The 6,529-nt window shown below is 31.1% G+C and overlaps 1 non-coding gene across 1 annotated transcript; it reads right to left on the bottom strand.

Moving 5' to 3' along the window:
- Window positions 1-916: 916 nt before the first annotated feature.
- Window positions 917-988, bottom strand: TRNAD-GUC (transfer RNA aspartic acid (anticodon GUC)). Its single transcript has one exon. It is a non-coding gene; the product is annotated as a tRNA-Asp (tRNA).
- Window positions 989-6,529: the final 5,541 nt, after the last annotated feature.

Raw genomic sequence — 6,529 nt, 5'->3', positions numbered from 1 at the left:
AAAAAAAATTGTCTAGGTAAAAAATAATAAATCATTAATATGTATGACTTTCTTCTTTGTTTATTAACAAACTCCCTCTTCGTTATTATCTCTTCTTTTCGGTATCTTTATTTAAACAACTCTTTTAAGTATTATTTATTTATGCAAACAAAAATGTAGTTTTGTAAATGTTGCATAATTTCTCTTTTGGTAGTTTTAATATTTAACCGAGAAACATCCTATTGGGACTATAAAGTCACATCTTTAATTTATACATCTTTAATTTTTAAGTTTCTTGAACTTAATTGTAAGTGATCAATATCATTAATAAGATTTTTAGATGAGAATAACTAATCACTTGTACTTTTGTGTAGTTCACCAGTAAAAAACATTCCTTTTATGTGCGTATCATGTAACAGGAGAATGAAGCCAAGAACAAAAATATGCACTAATAATTCTATACACTTTTTCAATTGTAGAAAAAATTCAAATAGTAAAAGAGAATGAGTTTTAACATGTAAATGAATTAAACCATGAAAAATATAATATATAAAAATAAATAAGAAAATAAGAAAAAATAAGTCAACTAATGAATAGAATAGAAGTTGGTGTAATTTTGATAAGCCTCATGCGAGGTTATAGCAATTTTTCCTAATTATAAATTTACGTTTAACAAGTTGGAGATACTTTTAAGTTTTACCACTCCAAACATTAATTTGGATCGATTTTGTGCCGTTGACAACAGATCATAAGGCCCAATCTTTCCCTCATGGAAAAGGCTGCGTCCCGCTCCTTTTTTGTTGGGCTATATTTCCGTTTATATGACCCACCAAAAAAAAAACGAACGTCCTCAACAATGGGCCAAAACAAAACAAAACAAAGAAACGGTCTAATAATAAAAATAATTTGTAAAAAAAAAATAAAAAACGTTTAAAAACGCCGTTGCCGGGGATCGAACCCGGGTCACCCGCGTGACAGGCGGGAATACTTACCACTATACTACAACGACTTGGTTGATGTTCAAATTCCTACGTAAAGTCTTATTTTTAGTTTAAGGTTATTTCAAAGTTGAACACAACAATGAAAATCACCTTAATTAGAGTAAAACACTACGTAAATTTATCAACGTAACCATTCTAACCACTTTGCAGTAGGATTAAGTGGTTAAAATCAGGTTTTGATGGTTAACATAGAATGAGAAGCGTTTTTGGGCATAAATTAACAAAAGGGGTGAGTTTGATTTGATAGATACGTGACTGCTAAGTGTAAAGTGTTTTTATAGTATCATGGATTTATAATTAGTTGAACTTTTATGGGCGAAAATAATTTCGCATACTTAAGCAAATCATTCACGCAATTATTTCCCCTAAGTTGTAACGTCTCTTTTATATAATCTGTAATGATTTGAGAATAAAGGACCAAAAAAACAAAAGAATTGGGGAATATGATACTTTACATAACAGGCACACACTCTTCTCATCACTTCCATACCTGTGTGTTTGAGATTTTCTTATTATAATCATAACTACACCCATTGATTATATATAACCCGTTATCAATTCATGAACTAATTAATAATATTGTCTCACATAAACATGAAATAGACTGTTAAAAAAAATTATACGTTTTATGTGTATTAATATTTTTTTTTAATGGTGGATGATGATGCATGTGGGTGGGAAAGAAAAATTAAAGGATAGTAATTAATATGGCTATATCTAACACATTCTTTTAAAAATCATGAATTTATGTAGTGATGTTGTAATTTTTAATTGATAATAAGAAAGAGTTTTGCTAAGAGATGTGTTCTTAGTTACTATTCGTCATGAAAAGGAAACATGGCTAAAAGGGACATGTCCTCTAGTGTATGTACAAGAAAACGTGCCTAGTTGATAAAGGATATAGGGGCATCCCAATTATACTGATCCTCTTCCATTAAAATTCACTTGAAGCACATGCAAACTACTTTCTTTTCTTTGGCTTGCTAAAGGACGCAGTTGCTAAATTCTCTCCTTTTTGCTTCTTTAGATTATTATATGCATAACCATGGTACACTGAAACGGTAGTAGAAGGGGTCGCATGTTATCTTCCACTCACCACCACTATAATATTTTGCTAATTGTTGAGGGGAACCAACTGCCATGCAAACCAAAAACTGTCCCTCTTCACCTATAGAATGTGCTTCATTAAGAAAATATTCCTCATTTTTTTCCCTCTATTTAGACTTTACATTAAACACCCGACAAAGGTAGATGTATGATATTAGAACTCCCATTCTTTTTCGTGTCTTTACCTAACAAACTATTGAAGATGAGTATACCCTATATATGCAGTGATACTACGATGTCCATCAATCTTTGCACTGTTTAGACTAGCCACCGAAATAGTAGAAAAAAGTAGTCATATTCATTTGAAGAATATCATAGAATATACTGGTATCCATGACTAAAAAAATCGGCAAAAGAATGAAACAAAGCAATCAATGGGCTTTAGTTGCTTGTCTAACAGGAAATTCACTCCCTTTCTATTTCATTTCCACCCCCAGTTGATACCTTAAATTATGTCAAAGATTCCTAGTCAACAAGTAAAATGGTTAAAATAATATATACAAGTGAATAACATTCTTTACTTTACAAATTAATTTTGTAAAATAATTAGGCTAACACATTTTTTAAAATAGTAACAAAACTTATCTTAGTAATTATTAATTGTTGTTAAACTTATCAGATCATTTACAATTAATTTGTTATTTAACCACGCGTAAATATTTAGTTCTATAAATTTTATGTTTAAAATATTAATTCTTACAAATTTTATGTTCAAAATCTGACATCAATTAGTAATATAAATAATAATATTTTTACGTGAAAAATATTTTATTTTGTCAAAATTAATTAAAGTGGCTTTTGGTAGGTAACGTAGAGATGTTGTTATAGTTATAACTTCTTCCAAGTGATATTAGTTAAAAAAAAATATATAAAAATAACTTTTGTCATAGTATTATCATTATAAACCCTCGATTCAACAAATAACGTGGTAATTTGTATGTATTATTTTCCTCTAGCTAGTTATGTTATTCAATAAATCATATACATATAAGGAAGCTAATCAATCTATAACTCACAAACCCATATGCATTGCTTAATTATGAGAAATAACTCATTGTGCAATGCGACAACGATAAGACCTGTGCATATTTAATTCTGTTAAGTGTCTAGGATCAAAGTGATTGAAGGCTTTGATAAGCGACGTGGGTGCATTAGGGTGGGAGAGGGAAAGAACAAATTCATAGCCACAAACATAGGAGCTATGTGGGATGATTTGGCAATGATTTTCCACGTACTAATCACTCATTAGTCCACCTTGACGACACTAATTTTTTCTACAACATTCATGGAAGCAACTCTCAATGCCTTTTTGGCCTTCCATGCATGTGCGTGTCCAAAATGACTTCGCCGCAGTGCCGGTGTCCGGTAACTTTCTAATCCCATTCGTGGCATATGCGTTTTTCATTCATCCTTCGTCATTAAGCTAAAGCCATCTTCTTGAGGACCCCATTATTTTACCATCACCAAATCAAAATCAAAAAGATATAAATCCACTAAAATCAATCCCCACCACTAAAGTTTGCATGGAGTTAATTGAAGTACTCCATTGTTTTAGTTTTTACTAAAAGAATGACACTCACCCATCTGAAAAGTCTCTAACCCAATTCTAATTTTATATTCATTTTTAGTAAATACAAAAGAGACTATTGAATAGACCAAGTGTCTAGGCTATCTCAATCTCTATATAATATATATTTATGTTTTTTAATTTACTAAAAATTAGTATTCTATTTTTTTTTTATCAGAAACAAATAATAGTATACAAATAAAATAAAAAATAGAGATAATACATAATTTATTTCTTATAAAAAGGCTAAAAGAAATAATATATCTAATTACATATTATATTGTATAAAAATTCATCATATATGTATTGTGGAGACAATTTGTTTAAAGTAAAATATTTATTTTAGGAATGAATTCAATATTTGATTTGTGTCCTATACAAGTTTCTTTGAGTAGGTTAAAAATGGGCATGATAAGAAAAGAAGAAAAAAAAAAGATAAACTCGTATAATTTTCTGTGATGCCCTACTTTTTCTTTTCTTTGGACAAATATGCCATAGCTTTCCAATTTCTTTTGCCGTGGTGGGTCCCACATATTGTCGCGTTTTTCACTTTTTCACACCTTAAATACCCATCCCCTACAATGCAGTTCTTCCCTTTTCCCCTCCTTTCCTCCCTCCGGTTCATCTTTGAAACAAACCGGTTCAATCATTTCCCTTCTAATTTTCCGCATTGCAACAGCAACAACAACAATGTTCTTCCACGAAGGCGAAGCGGTTCAGCCCTCATATTTCCCGGTTCTCGAAACCACGTTCACGCCGAGCGAAATAGAGGAGCTGTTTTCCCTAGTTAACGAACCGGCCAGCTCCGGGTCCGGTTCGCATGGCTCGAACCGGGCGGTTCGGTCGACGCACGAGAGAAAGCTTAGGCGAAAGGAGTCGAACCGGGAATCGGCCAGGCGGTCCCGCTGGAGAAAGAAGCGGCACTTAGAGAACCTCACAAACCAACTGAACCGGTTCAAAATGGAAAACCGGGAATTAAGAAACCGGTTATGCTTTACCATGCACGACAATCTTCTACTCTCCGTGGAGAATGAACGCCTTAGCTCCGAATACGTTACCCTTATGGCTACACTCTCGGATCTTTATCAAATTTTAGGCACCATGATTTCACAATAGTTGATTTACATAGTCATCACTTTTAATTTAACTAAATAAACTTAACAACATCAAAAAGAGACTATGTGTATAAGGATATCGTTTTAGTTCACTAGCTACGTTTAATAAATTAAGCTCTTCATAGTGATCAATATCGCCCTCACCCCCCATCAACCATTAAAATTGAGATAGTTCTAATTTCAAGCTTTTTCTTTCTCTTTTATTATAAGAAGAGGAAATGTATGTGCATGGGGTGGTTTCGAGAAACCCCACGTTGTTATTGGAAGGAGATTTGGGAGGTGGTGTGTTGTCACTTTTGTCTTATGGTAGCTTTTGTAATTAAATTGTAAGAGATTAGTGGTGAGTGAGGGACAATTATTTGAGTCTCGATGGGTATGTTTGTGGAATATGCTGATGTTTGTGTCGATCAGAATTTAATGTAAATACGCTAGTTATGGGCCAAGGAAGTGTTGTTTCTTCTTTTTGTGTCTTTTGGATAATCGTCAACTATATCGAATTGTTTGGTTGAATTGACTATATATGACTTGATGGGGACAAAGATATTTGGTTGATCATGCCTTCTGCCTTGTCCCTCTTAAAATAAAAGAAAATAAACAAAGCTGCCTCAAGAAAGAAGTGATTAAAGAAAGAAAAGAGACGTGTGGCCAAATTTTCGGTAATGAGGTCACTGGACCCACACACATGTGAACAGCTCTGTTAATCATAAGTCATGGAATTACCTTACTCTAAAGAAAGAAAGAAAAAAACTAGGTAAGGTTTTTTCTTTTCTTCATTCAATTGTATGAGTGCATTGAGCCATAGACTAATTTATTTATCCATCGATTCATAAGTGACAAATATTGAATGAGATTTTTCATTAAGTGAATTGTTCTGATAACATTTAAATACATGATACTTAATTATTTTGTTAACTTAGAGATGATAAAATAGATTCAGATTCTATGAATACTTGTATAGAAATGGATACAAGACAGATATAAATCTGTAAAATTTAATGAATATGGGTGCGAATGTGGATAATATGGTACCCAATATGCCTCATCCCACATTTATATATAAATATAATATAATTATTTAATGATAATTTATTTATTTATATATATAAATATACATTAATTAGTATAATAATATTGTTATTATTTTAAATCCAAGATACAAGTTAAAGTTATTAGAGTATTTTTTCCTTAAGCTTTATGATAGCTCATTTTTAATTTTAATTTCAAAAAAATTATCTTACTCGTTATTTGAAGAGTATCAAACTAAAATTAAGATAAAAATGAAATTTTCAACTTTACGAACAGATGTCAATAAATCAAACTTAGATAATCTAAGTATTAGAAATTTTCTTAGTGATTATAAATTATTTGTGAATGATACAATTGAAACTCAAACAAATTAAAGTATGAAATAGAGTTCTACTTGGAAGAAAAAGATTTGCCTATGAGTGCAACTTTTGACATTCTTGGATGATGAAAAATAAATGGAATCAAGTATCCAATTTTGCAAAAAATTGTTAAAGATGTTGGCAATCTCGATTTCAACCGTAATTTCAGAATCTGCATTTAGCACATAAGATAAATTTTTGAGTCACCATCGTTCTAGGCTCCATGAGTTTACTCTGAAGGCACTTATATATGTACAAAGTTGGTTGAAATATAGATAATAAAATAATAAATAATTAAGCTGTTTACTTAATAAAAGTTGTTTTTATTTTTTATTATATGTTTTAATTATTAACTTAAATTATCTAATCAAAAGT

This window comes from Cajanus cajan, chromosome 9 (assembly GCF_000230855.2).
Source record: "Cajanus cajan strain Asha chromosome 9, NIPB_CcT2T_4, whole genome shotgun sequence".
Classification (NCBI taxonomy): domain Eukaryota; kingdom Viridiplantae; phylum Streptophyta; class Magnoliopsida; order Fabales; family Fabaceae; genus Cajanus; species Cajanus cajan.
This window is presented reverse-complemented; position numbering and strand designations above follow the sequence as displayed.